At 34.2% G+C, this 14523-nt stretch overlaps 1 long non-coding RNA gene and 1 pseudogene across 1 annotated transcript in view; both read left to right on the top strand.

Annotated features, from left to right (window-relative positions):
- LOC147575598 (uncharacterized) overlaps positions 1-14523 on the top strand; it is a 467807-nt gene that overhangs the window by 186588 nt on the left and 266696 nt on the right. The window lies entirely within an intron of this gene.
- Positions 1641-2127, top strand: LOC112868187 (small ribosomal subunit protein uS12 pseudogene; annotated as a pseudogene).

The raw sequence follows: 14523 nt of genomic DNA, 5'->3' as shown, positions 1-14523 counted from the left end.
ATCCATGCATATGCCCATGCAGGTGAAACCACAATTACAAAAGCCCTCAGTCAGGAAAATACAAGAACAGTAAGGTGACCATTATGGTTGTAATATTGCAAGAAAATACAAGGAAATTGTAAAGTTGAGTGTTAATGAGTGGCCAGATTCAATGGATACTTTTAAGGGAGGTAGGGGTGAAAAGTGAGAAGTTTAATTCTGTGGTAATCATCCAAACAAGAGATGATGGTGTATTAGATCAGACTGGTAACAAAGAGGTGATAAGAATAGCCTGGCTATTACTTTAAGGTGAAGTCACTAGTATTTGCTGACAGATTGTGTGTGTGTGAGAAGGTTAGAAAAAAGTCAAAGATGACACCAAAATTTTTGCTTTGATAGTGGAAGGTTGAAGTCATTAGCTGACATGAGGAAGATTGTGGAGAATGCCATTTTTGTCAGAAAAATCAGAACTCAGTCAAAGGATATGCTAAGGTTAAGATAGCTATTAGAAAACTAAGTAGCTGTCAGGTAGACAGTTAGATACATGAGTCTGAATTTGATGGGAGATGTCTGGGTTAAAGATGTAAATTGGGAAATCATCAGTGTATAGATAATATTTAAAGCCACCAGACAGGATGAAATCACTAAGGAAATAAGTATAGATGGATTCATGGTTATTAAGTCACGTTCTTGAAAGACTGTGTCTCCTGGCCCAGGATTGGCTGAAAAATAGATGCCCGGGGCTGTGAGTAGGTAAAGATTCGTGCATTTACAATTAGAAAACCAAACCCGCTTCAGGTGAGAGGGTAGGATCTGAATCCATACTACTGACCTTAGCACAAAGCTTGCGTTGATAAGTTAGGAAGAAACCTGGCCCACTTTAGTGTAACTCATAAGTGTCTAGGGAGAGAAAGTAAGCTATGCAGCATAAAAGGCTTCTGGATGTCAGACTTATGAGTCTCCATGCAACAATGTTCCTACCAAAGATGACCTAGCTGTCATAAACCACAATACGATATCAACAAGTACTTTAAAAAAAAAAAAAGACAAAATGTACTCACAAAGAGCAACATTAAATAGAGCATTTTATGAAAATAAATGCCATATTCTTCAAAAAATTGAAGAAGATGATTTTTAAAATAAACCGGTAGTGGATTACACATACATAAAGCAAGGCATAGTATATTAAAAGATAGATTTGAGGGTATCCTTAATGCATCTCAGAACGATAAATAGAATGAATACATGAGGAAGAAATTAAGAGATGTAGAGAATGGAATAAAAAGGGCCAACTTAAATTTAATGACTACTAAAGGACAGAATGAGGAAAATGAAGTGATAAAAGGATAATGTCAGGCAGTTTTCCAGAATAAGAAAGTTATAAGTCTTCAACTTGAAGGAGAATCCTAGTGTCTTAAGGAGTATAAATAAAAATAAATCCACTCTTGGGGCGCCTGGGTGGCTCAGTCAGTGAAGCATCCAGTTTCGTCTCAAGTCAGCTCAGAGCCTAGAGCCTGCTGCAGTTTCTGTGTCTCCCTCTCTCTCTGCCCATCCCCCATTCACACTTTGTCTCTCTCTCTCTGTCTCAAAAATGAATATACATACATACATACACACATACATAAATTCGCTCTGTTGCTGATGCCTGTGATGCTGACAGGATGGGCAAGTGTCACGGTCTTCATATTGCCTAGAAACTCGGTAGCCACTGACAAGATCAGAGGTGGCATGGCTAACAGCACAAGAAGGCCCACTTAAGGCGCAGCTCTGAAGCCAAACTCTTTTGGAGGTGCTTCTTGGGCAAAGAGAATTACTGTGGTGGAAAAAAGTAGGAGTAGAAGCCAACCAGCCAAATTCTGCCATCAGAAAGTGTGGCAGGTCCAGCTGATCAAGAATGGCAAGCAAAAAAAAGTCACGACCATTTTACCCAATGATGACTGTTTGAATTTTATTGAGGAAAATGATGAAGTTCTGATTGTTGGATTTGGTCTCAAAGGTCATGCTGTTGGTGATGTTCCCAGGGTTTGCTTTAAGATTGTCAAAGTAGCCAGTGTCTCGCTTTTGGCCTCATACAAAGGCAAGAAGGACACCAAGATCCTAAGTTTTGATGGTGAAAATATGACAATAATAAATTTTCCTATGCCATAAAAATAAAAAATTATACACCTAAACTCATAATGGTGAAATTAGAAAAACATAGGAGATAAAGTGAATGTCTTAAATGTAACCAAAGAAGATTTAATGAGAAAAATAACTGCTCAGGGCTAATAGTTGGACTGACCTTAGACCTCAAAAGCAATGGTATATGTAAGAAGAAAATATATAGTCAAGAAACTGAGAGAAAGCATTGCCAATCCAGAGTGATATAGGTGGTTACACTATCATTCAGGAGTGAAAGGGAAATAAAAACATTCTCAGGAGAAGGCAGAATCAGTTTTATCATACATAGACCTTCCCTGAAAATCTAATAAAGATTCTACTTTACATTTTTGCATTTGTGTTTTTCTTTTCAGTAAAAAGACTTTAAATCTAAATAGGTATTGCCCTATAGAGAAGAGAAAGTGGAAGAGAGAAGGAAACAAAACTACTCTGATATTTATATATTTTGGATGCATTTGGTTTCAAGAAACAAATCTGAAATGGTTTAGTTATAAACATGACTAATAGAAATCAAGAGGTAAAGTAGGCTCTTGGTTAGTAAGTCAGTGGCTAAGTGATATTAGCAAGGGCCCAATATATTGTTGTGACTTCAGGTGTGACCTGAATTTGCAAGTTAACTTTGGAGCTATAAATTAACTGTAGCAGTTCCATAAATGATATACAGGAATAACCAGTCTCACAGGAATAAATGGATCTATTCTGTGCTTGCTTATTAGGGAAAAAAAAAAACCCACAAAAAATGTTGTGAGGATAAATTTTCGAGAAGCCCCAGGTAGACTTCCCTTATGATCCATTGACCAAGATTAGAGCACATTCCCATTACCAAACCTGGAGGGGAGAAAGGAGCTATTTATAATTTGCATAGACTTATTCACTGGGGGAAGATTTGATGTTGAGGAATTAGTCACAAGGAAGAGAGAGGGATCAGGTAGGAAGTGTAGAAATCTAAGGCCTTATCTCCCTCCAGAGGAGGATGAACAAAGTGATATATTTATTTGTATTTAGTTTAGATATAACCAGATAAATAGTTAACCTCCAAAAGCTGGTGAGTAACTTTAAGAACAGGAATAACATACAAAAACTTACCAAAAGCAGAGAGTATTACAATAAAAATAAAATAATCTATTGGGGAAGAGTTTATAATCACAAACCTTTATGTAAAGAATATAGTTTCAAAGTCCAGAAAGCAACTGATAGGGTTAGTATAGATGTATCACCTGAAAATCCATGCCCATTTATATTTTTCTCAAGCAAATGCAGTAATTATGCTACTAAATGCCTTTAACCCTCTCTGTTGTGTCCCTTCTGGTCTGAAGCTTGGTACAAGAGCCAGGGGAACCAAATATCTGTAAATGTCTGGCTTAACAGAAGTGGCTAGTTTTCCTAGTGCAAACACTTCCTAAATAGAAATGTCCACAGCATACAAAGTCAGAGGTCTATCAAGAATTTTTTTTCCTTCACTTTGTCAGGGCAAATTCTAGGTACAATAGCCATAAAAGTTCCATGCCCAGTAGAGATAAATAATCAAGAGCCATTTTGTGGTTATATATTTTGTATCACAACATCTCTCTCTTTGGAGAAAGGAACTAACATGAATGGTTTTCAGGGTACTGACCAAAGTTTCTGGTGTATCTATACTACTACATGCTAAATTGTTTACTGGGCTTCAGTGTTGTCAATCACTAGGGCAAGTTGTTTGGGAACTAAAATGGCTTATTAGAGAAGACCCTTAAATTAAGTGAGAGGGCTGGGGTTTCCAGGAAAATTGAATCAGGATAAAGACTTTTAGGATTTGTATTTAGATATAAGAGAACTGACAGGTAGATTAGCATGTGAGATCAGGAGTAAAATATGGAGGGAAAGCCTAGTATGTGAAAAGAACATGAATATTGCTGTCAAACCCACCTAAATGGAATTCTGACTCTGCCATTTACCAGCTATTTGACTTTCAGCAAGTTGTAATTTAACTGTTTTGAAAACATTTCTTCATCTGTAAAATCAGGGTTTTTGAGAAGAGTAGAAAATTATTTTTAAGCATCTTTTAGATATTAGATATTTAGATATCTTGTTGAGTACAGTTATTAATAAACAGATGTCACTTAATATATTCCTTTCATATTTCTTTTTTTTTTAATTTTTTTTTCAACGTTTATTTATTTTTGGGACAGAGAGAGACAGAGCATGAACGGGGGAGGGGCAGAGAGAGAGGGAGACACAGAATCGGAAACAGGCTCCAGGCTCCGAGCCATCAGCCCAGAGCCTGACGCGGGGCTCGAACTCACGGACCGCGAGATCGTGACCTGGCTGAAGTCGGACTCTTAACCGACCGCGCCACCCAGGCGCCCCTCCTTTCATATTTCTAATGTAATCTACTTTTTCAGAATTATAAGCCCATAAAACAATAAGAAAACTTTAAACTGGAATAATTGTGTCTAATTCTGCTTTCCTACCTTCCCAATGTTTAGTTAGATTCTCTGGCTTTGTTTTGCCATATATAAAGTATATACTTGGAATAGGCAATTCAGACTACCTCTTTCAATTCTAAATTTATGAGGACTAGTTTTAGGCATAGGTGAAATAGAAGCTCACTTGAATGAGACTAGTGATGATCAAAGTGCCAGAAATTCTTCCATAAAGAAGTCATCTTTGCATGAACAGCCCTATTTTGACTTCTTTTAATATACAGACATAAGTAGAAAATTGTGCACTTTAGTCTTTCATCCTAAATTGTGAGTCTGTCATCTTCTCTCCTAGTAGCCTCAAGTGTATAAGAAATATCACAGGACTAGAAGGAATTAAGGGGACACAGAAGAAGCAGATGATGTCAAGGACCGTCTGCTGCATTAATATTTTGCTGAGGGCCAGCTTGAATGATAAGATATAACCCAATCAGGTCTCAAGGGAAGCAGCTTTGCAAATGGAGGTTGAAAAACAACTTGGTGTTACAGCAGCAGAAACCCACATACTAATTTCTGGATCTCGGATTTCTGTATGCACAACAGTTAAATGCATTTCCAACCTTGTTACCAAGACTTTTGCAGAAACAAATAATTGATGTGTCTGACATGTTACAGCATGGGAGCAGGAAGTCTAATTAAATAAATGTGTTCAATAGCAGGTATATCTATTAGTCAGTGATACAAGTGTCAGCAGGCTGATGAATGTATAAATTTTTCATAAAGCATTTGAATGTCTCCCTGACAGTCATTTGTCCCTAGATGTACATAGTTATCCATGCTTGGATATGAGATTAAGGCATATCAGAAAAAGTCTTTTGTTTTTATTGTGAAATATAACACATATTGAAAGGGTATAAAACGTAAAGTTATAGCTTAATAGATTATTATGAAGCAAACATCAGTAGGTCAAGAAATGCAAAGTTTCCATCACTCCAGAAGCCCCCATGTGACTTTCCGAGAGCAAATATTTCTGAGTTGTTCTCCCTTTCCTTAAAGTAAAGCTAAAGATGATTTTGATCTTCCTGGTATTGTTTCCTTGTTTTCTTTTAGAGTTCTCTATTGTTGGTATCCACCTGTAAACTCTCTAGGTTACTTTTTCCTGGTTTATTAGAGATACCTGCATTGATTTATGTCACTATAGCTTGTTCACTTTTGCTTTATGGTATTCCATTGTTTGACTATACCACAATCTGTGCATTCAGTCTTCTAATGTGGACATGGAGTTGTTTGGGCTATTTCAAACTCTTAGGAATATTTTGTATATGGCTGCTGGTATGCATGTACACATATTTTAGGGGAAATATACATAAGAATGTTATGTTCTATTTACTATTTATCATGTATTATGTGTGTAGGTTTAACAGAGTATTGCTAAGAGTTTCCCAGTGTTTGTAAAACTTAAATGCCCAGAAATAGAATATAAGACATACTAAAGGTTAATGATTGCCAACACTTCATATCTCAATCTGTTTCATTTTAGTCTTTCTGTTGGGTACTGATTTCATTTTTGTGATTACTAGTGAGGCTTAGCACCTTTTCATGTGCTTTTTGGTTCTTTGGAGATCTTCTTGTTGTGAAGGATTGTTACCTACACATTTTTAAGACAGGATTGGATATCTTTTCCTTCTTGAATTATAGAAGTTTCTCTGTGTCCCTCTCATTTATCTCTATCATATGTTTTTTTATATATATAATTTCAATATCATGTGACCCGTTTGTTGGTTTTATGTGTAGCAGAATCTTCTACTCTTCAGCCTGCTTTTTATTTTCTCACTAGTGTTCCTTTGATGAAAAATGTCCTTAATTGTTTTTAGTGTTTTTATAACTTGTTTAGGAATTTTTTTTTCTGTATTACCTTCTGGAAGCATTATTTTATTTTATTTTTTAATTTTGAGTGTTTACATTGAATTCTACAATTCACTTGGAATTAACTTTTGTTTCATTGTAAGGCAGAGATTAAATTTCATTGTGTACCAAATAGAAAATCAATTGTCCGAACATCATTAACAACAATTGCCTATATTTCTTTTTTTTACTCCCTAGAGTTTCACTTTGTCACTAATCAAATGTCCTTGTAAATATGGGTTTCTTTCTGGCCCATTGCTATATTAGAATATCCTTACATTAATCATATTCTTCTAGTTACCTACCTATACAATCTGACTTGATTTCAGGGGAGTACGTCCTACTTTATATCACATCTTTAAGAGTTTCTTGGCTATTCTTGGTTCTTGCATTTCCATATGACTATTAATAACAGATTTCATGCTGCATAAAATATAGTTTGGGATTTTGTGTGAGATGCCAGTTAATCTAAAGATCAGTTTGAGAGAATTAACATCTTTACAATATTGTATCTGTTAACTCATCTAATGGCATATCTTTCAGTGTATTTGATCTCTTTATTTATATCAATAATTTCTACTTTTCTGCTTAGATTTCATATATAAATATACATGAATATTAATACGATTATATGTGTATTCCTATATACTATGTTGTAAATCTTATATTTTGAGAAAAGATGTTTGGTTGTTACTGAATAGAAAATCATTGGGTTTTTTATATTAACTATATTAAACAACTTTGTTGAAATTTTTACAATTAATTCTAATAATTTGTAGATTCTTTTGGAGTTTTTGTCCACAACCATATTATTCATAAAAATGATAATTTCAGTTATATTTTTCCAGTATTCTTTTTATTGCTTTATCTTGGATTACTCATCTAGGTAGGAACCTCAGCATAATTTGGAATGAAGGTACTGATAATATGTATTCCTGTACCATTTCTAATATCAGGAGAAAAGGTTTTAATATATCACCAGCTAGCATGAAATTTGTTTTTTAATTTGACACCTGACAGCAGATAAAGGAATTAGGGTAAGACATTTTATAGGTAGATATTGAATTTTATTAAATACATTTCTGTAACTATTATTATGATAATAGATACTTTCTCCTTTAACCTGTTAAATGTGAATTTTGATTAAATTTTAAATATCAAACCATCCTTGCATTCATAAAATAAACATAACTTGTTTATTACTTAATTTTCTTCTTTATTTTTATAGTAAGTCTGTTAATACTTTGTTTAGGATTTTTACCTCTATGTTTATGTGGGAAATTGGCCTATAGTTTTCTTCATTCTTATGAGGCTTAGGATTTGTGCTTTGATAGGCTCATAAAATAAGCCATAGAGTTTTCATTTTGTTTTTCTTTTTTTCTTATAGATTCTGTGAAAGCCAGGTATTATTTCTTTCTCAAATATTTAGTGGAATTTGTTGATGGGTCTCTTCAGTTTTGTAGTTTTAATTATGAAAATTTTTCTATTTATTAATTCAATTTAATTAACAATTACAAACTTTCTATTTCTTCTTGGATCAGGTTTATAAGTTACACTTTTCTAAAAACATGTCCATTTACCTATGTTTTCTAATTATTGTACTTCTGTGTCAGATACATAATCATGACTGGTGCTGTTTATTTATATTCTTGGATCAGATCAGATATTTGAGAAGGTTACTAATTTTATCAGTGTTTTCAAGTAATAAATTGTTGGCATTGTAGATAATGGATACACAGATAGAAAAAAATACTATCCTTACTTTTATTATTTTCTCCATTCTATCTTGTTGGGTTTATTTCGATTTTCTTTTTCAAACTTTGTAGATGCTTGACTTGTAATATTTTAGTTTCTTTTCCATGTAAACAGTTAAGGTTATAGATGTTCACATAAGCACCACTTTTGTGGCTTCCCACATTTTTTTATGTAGCATTTTCTGTTGTCATTAGTTTAAGATATTTCCTAAATTGACTTGTAATTTCTTTATTGTCTCATGAATTATTTAAAAGAATATTCCTTAATTTTAAACATATATTTTTCAGTATAATTTTTTGGTTTTTCTTTATAGCTTGTATGCCTCATAGCAAGTTGATCACACATAATTTATTAAGAATCATTGTTGGTCAGTATATAATAATTTTTGTAAACTTCATGACTGCTAGAAAAAGATGGAAATGTATTTGTTGGGATCTCTTTTCTATATATGTGACCAATCATATTTATCTAATCTTCTACATTTTTACTTAATGGTGTTTGGACTTTTAGATGTATATGACTCTGAAATGTGTGCTTAAATCTCTCACTGTGACTGTGGACTTGATTATTTCTGTAATAGTTTTATCAATTTTATTTGAATTTTTTGAGGCCATGACATCTGACACAAACAAATTTAGACTCTATCTTCCTGTTGAAGTGATGCTTCCATTTCATTTTTTTCTCTTAAAGCTTATTTTCTCTGATATTAATATAATTTTGCCAGATTTCTTTTACATGGTGTTTGCATTGTATATTTTTCCCTACACTTTTGATATTGTTATATTTTAAATGTGTGCCCTATAAATATATAGGGTTTTTTTCTGACAGTATTTGTCTTTTAACTGGATTAGTTGATTCATTTACATTTAATATTATTGATGATAAATCCTGGTTTAAATCTATCATCCTGTTAGAGACAACTAAAAAAATTTTTTTTTTCTGAAAATTCAAAATTACCAAAGACCTAACAGACAGTAAGAATTTTTCACACCAAGATCTCATGGAATACTGAAATTGAGAAGACTAATCTTGGCATTTAAAAATGTTTTGCCTTAAGGATATTTCCCCACTCTACAGTCTTTCTCTTTAGGGTCACAAATAACTGAGAAATTTCATGACAAATAGTGTTTATTTTTGAGCCTCAAGAGAATTGCCCAAATAGTGGTTTAAATCTGATTTTCCTAGATTTACAAACTTCATTAAGTTAATCCCTGTGTAGAGGCCCAAATGCAGAACAGTTTTAGGATATTATAGAGAAATTGGGTATAAACTACTGGGCAGGGAAGAAACCACTGCTCTTGACACAATTATAACTCGAAGAGACAGTGATTGATTTGGGAAGAATAAAAAAGTCTTATTTAAAAAAATGTATATTATATAGGATCATTATTAACTTTGATTTTCCATATTCTGAAGTCTGATCTGTGAAATGACCAAGGTTTTTAAGAACACAAAGTTTTATAAATATAAGTATGGCATGTCTTCTATACTTTGGAAAATTTCATACAGCAAAACTTAATTTATAGCATTGTATTTTCCCATACCATTTTTTTCTACGAAAGTTGTTGAAAAAATTGTCAGAGGATGACAAGGAAAGTTGCAAAGGAAACGGGTGTCCTGGGAAATGGTAAAATAAGAGAAAGACAAGGGGAAGAGGAGAAAAAGTAAATGAAGGTTATAAAAGATAAGCAAAATTAAAGGAATAATATTCTTTATCCTTTACCCTCAAAATCTATTCATATGTTTTCAAATTTGAAGGGGAAACGTTAAAATTTTCTGTAACAAAAGCTTGATTATTAGAACACTTTGTGGTGCCTTCTCTGAGTGTCCCCTGTCTCCCAGTTGTGCTGCCCACCCCAAGGTTCCTGCCATGTGGATGGGCTTGGAATTTAACAAAATCTGCATTAGACGGAGATTGTACTAAACACACACTAGAATATAAGAACCAGAGGGACTAGTCAAGCATAAACTCAAAGCAAAAGATTAGTTTTAATACTAGAAAGACCAAGTCCAAACACAATTTTTCCTGTGTCAAGATTGAGGCTATAGAAGTAGTTTCTTTCATATATTTATGGGATCAGACAGGAATAGTTTCAGATGGAGGAAGGTGACTTATAAGGTGATTGTTGCAAATATCACTGCGTTTTTGCTGCCTGTATTATTGGTGGCAAAAGTAAAAACCAAAGGGCATTTAAGGCTTCTGTTGTTAAAGACATTTAATATGATTGCTTCCTCTAAAGCATTTGTTTTTTTTCTAACATGCTATTTTAGCACTAGTCTAATTGCTAAAATTAGAAACTTGGCCTTCTAAATGTCAAATTATGTGAAAACATATGGAATAAAACAAGTCTGGAAGGGATGAGAGAATGGAAAAGAAGATCGATGCAACAACTTCATTCTCATCTTTAAAAGTTTTTGTTTTATCCTCTCTCTCAAATGCCTGCACGTATACCTCTACCTCTACACCTTGCCCTTAACTCTTCTGTGCTCACAGAAATCTCTTTTATAAAGGATAACTTAAGATCTATAAAGTCATATATGCCATTTTCAAGCTGCAACAGTCTTTTTTTAAATAAAATCTTTCACTTTTATTCAAATGAAATCTGTCATATACCATCTTGCATATGTCATCTCTCAACATCAGGTTTCCTCTATGAGTATTACTAACTTTAATATAATTGTTAATTTTAATGTTATTTGTGCCAATAGGTTTTTAGTACATGCTAATTGATTGGCCAGCATGATAGTTCCAGCTTTGATGATTCTCTTAATGTTGATAATGACAAAAGCTGAAATGATGACTACCTATATGGAGGAAATTAAAAAAAAATATATGTTTATTTATTTTTAAGAGAGACACAGAGCATGAGTTGGGGAGAGGCAGAGAGAGAGGGAGACACAGAATCTGAAGCAGGCTCCAGGCTCCAAGCTGTCAACACAGAGACCGATGTGGGGCTTGAACCCATGAACCGTGAGACCATGACCTGAGCCAAAGTGGGACACTTAACTGACTGAGCCACCCAGGTGCCCCATGGAGGAAATTTTTGAATTTACAAATCTGAAAGGTGGCATTGCAGTTATAAGGTTTACTACACAGTGAATCATTAAAGGTCAACTCAAGATAAAACCAACTGAAAGTTTACCCTCCACTTGCTCCTTTGTGTTCATAATTGTTAACAGTGGAAGGTCTGTGATATCTAGGAGAGGTAGAGATAAGGATTATATGAAGCCTGTTACAATAAAGTTAGGTTATTTTTTCCTTTGGGTACTACAAAACATTGTTCTTTTATAGAATTGAAGCTCTCTGGCTTTTCTGTAAGTGTCCTGGGAAGTCTCTATTCCCCAAACAGAATCAGTAGTTTCCATATCAATGTGGAAAAAAAAATTTTTTTACACTCTTGTAATTTTCTTCTCCACCATTCCCACATGCACCAACACTGTCTCCACTGCTTCCCTTAGGAGATTGTATTCTTTTAAAGAATTGCTTGGCCCATGAATGCATATTATCTCTTATCTTGAAATATGCCAATAAAAAAGCAAATTATATTTGTTCTCTAAGATGTTTGCTACAAACCATGACTGATTAGTGTTATATGTGACATCCACAAGAACAGTAATCAAGGTTATGTTAGCATCGATTTTTACAGAGGTGAAGTCTCTTTGATGTATTACTCCATCAACACCTGCAATGACAAAATTTGCACATGAAATTAATCCCAATTAATTATACTGTTTGTAGATAGCACTGGCTCTTTTATGTTACAAAATAAATATTAATTTAGTGACTTTTTTTCACCTTGTGAGGCTTATTTAGTTAAGGGAGGGAGCCGCTATTGATCAGTATCCTGAAATATAAAATAAAGGTTAGACAATTGAAACGGTCTGGAAAACTAATCTAGCCAATTGGGAGCAACTCAAGTCTTAAGGCACTGAAGCACTATTTTATTTTCATCTTTACTACTTTAGCTTTGAATTCAGGTTTCTAAAGTAAAAATACTCAATACTATATGACCTATATTGAATATTGACTTTTACCCACACATGAATTTATTATACTTCCTCACATACCTACTGGCTTGGCCACTGTGTTTAATGGCCTTGGTCAAATTCTTCTATAATGGGAAAAAAGAAAATTTCTTGAACCACATAATGGCAAGCAGAACTGAGTAGTGGCATTTGTTGAGGGCCTTTTCTGTGGTTTCTTCAGTCTTTTTAAAAAACTTCTGTAAAAACTGGGCTCGTGAAGTCAGATAGCTCCTTTATGTTCTCAGAATGATGGAAGAGCATTTCAAAATCATATTTCTAAGAAAACTGAAGTTTATTCTTTAATTCTTAATAGTTATTTTAAATATATGTAGACATTAAAACAAAACATCCTTACATTGCACACATCTCTGATCATACTATTGATGGGGGCTAGGGGAGCTCTTTCTTGTGTGTGTCATAATTATATGTGTAAACATTTTATTGTGCTTTAGAACAGGAGTGTTTCTGAAATCATTTTCTTGCTAAATGGCCTCAGCAGTCTTCATCTTTCCCACACTTTTATTGGCCTCTCAGGGTTTAAAGCTCCTATTTATAGAGTCTAATATATTGACTAATTTCACATTCAACTAATTCACAGAGATAGTATCTTCCATACTTTACAATGACTTATTTATCTATCTATATCTATCTATCTATCTATCTATTTAATTTTTTAAGAGAGGAGAGGGATGGGGAAAGGGGCTAAGGGAAACAGAGAGAGAGAGAGAGAGAGAGAGAGAGAATCCTAAGCAGGCTACACATCCAGCACAGAGCTCAAGACCTGATGCAGGGCTCAATCCTACCATCCTGGGATCATGACCTGAGCTGAAATCAAGGGATGCTCCACTGACTGAGCCATCCAGGTGCCCCATTATCAGTTTCTATAGTTACATTTTTGTGCATTCAGAGATAAACTGTAACTTCTGGATATATGATCAAATTCTAGATGACTGAGTTGAATGGGAGACTGGCCCATCAACACCCTTTCTCCGAGTTAACTTTAATTTACCATTTTTTGTTCTAATAACCATAGCCCCCTAACTTATGTAATTGAAACTTTTAGATAGATATGATTTGACCTATAACACTGACATTGAGACTGTTATTAGTTCATTTCTATAAAATAATTATACTAAATTTTAATTTTATTAGTTCATCATTTCTTCTCTCAACAGGCAACAATTTCTATTGTTTCATCTAAGATAATTGTTAATACTCTATTGTTAAAAGGCTCTCAAAGAAAATACATCTTCACATTTGGGCAATTATTAAATAGCTGGCTATGATGTGTTATCTATTTAGTGATGTAATATTTTGAAGGAATAATGTGGCACAGTACATAGAAATTAGGCTCTGAAATCAGATACTGTATTTATCCAGCTCTTACATTTATTAGCTACATGGTCTTTAGTTATATATACTAACAGCATTTATATCTCTTTTATACTTTTAAAATATTCCTTGATGCAGAGCTCAATAAATAATTTCTGTCATTATACTTATTGCCAGAACTCAAGATGTTAAGGAGTTGTCACTAAAGGTTAGATGACATATTTAATTATCCCAGATCCTCATAATGACGCTATGAGGTAAACCCATCATAGGACTTTTATTGTAAAATGGGTCCCTTGTTTGGAGGCAATTTCATGCAGGGTTTACCCTTAGTAAATAAGTTCTTAAAGACCTCAAAAGCATAAACACTACCTACAAGGAAAGCAAATCCACAACCTGAGGAGAGAAAAATTATAGTAGGAACACACTTCTGTCCCCCTAGCAGGTCAGAGGAGTCTGATGTAATCACTTGTCAGGTGGGTTGCTGGTCTTCTCAAGAGAAAGGACTATGGCCAGGACTTAGGATGTCTCTCCTGCTGATAGGAGAACATTCAGTAGCAATGGTACTCGGATCAGCTTGCTGTGATGGAGCCCAAATGTGGTATAATTAGAGTCTCCATCTTTGAAAACATTCGTAGTCCATCTGATAGTATAGCGAGCTAACACTGCAGTGGCTGAAACAGGGCTAACCAATAGCCAGGAGACGAGCCATCATTTTCACCTGGTGTTTAGAAGTCTCCACCACAGTGGGTGCTTCCTGATGGGCAATGAAGTGAAGGGAAAGGATTGGCCTATCATGTGCTCAGTCCCATAATTTTATCCATATACCTCTTCCCAAGCCCTCATTTTCTCTGATCTTCCAGTTTTACATCTTCCAGGCCCTTACTGATGTGCTAAACCATATGCCACTGCCCAGGAATTTCTCTACATCCTTCCTTCAGTTCTATCTCCCTCCACATAGAATGCC

The sequence above is a fragment of the Puma concolor genome, chromosome D3 (assembly GCF_028749965.1).
Source record: "Puma concolor isolate L17-30 chromosome D3, mPumCon1.1.hap2, whole genome shotgun sequence".
NCBI lineage: Eukaryota > Metazoa > Chordata > Mammalia > Carnivora > Felidae > Puma > Puma concolor.
This window is presented reverse-complemented; position numbering and strand designations above follow the sequence as displayed.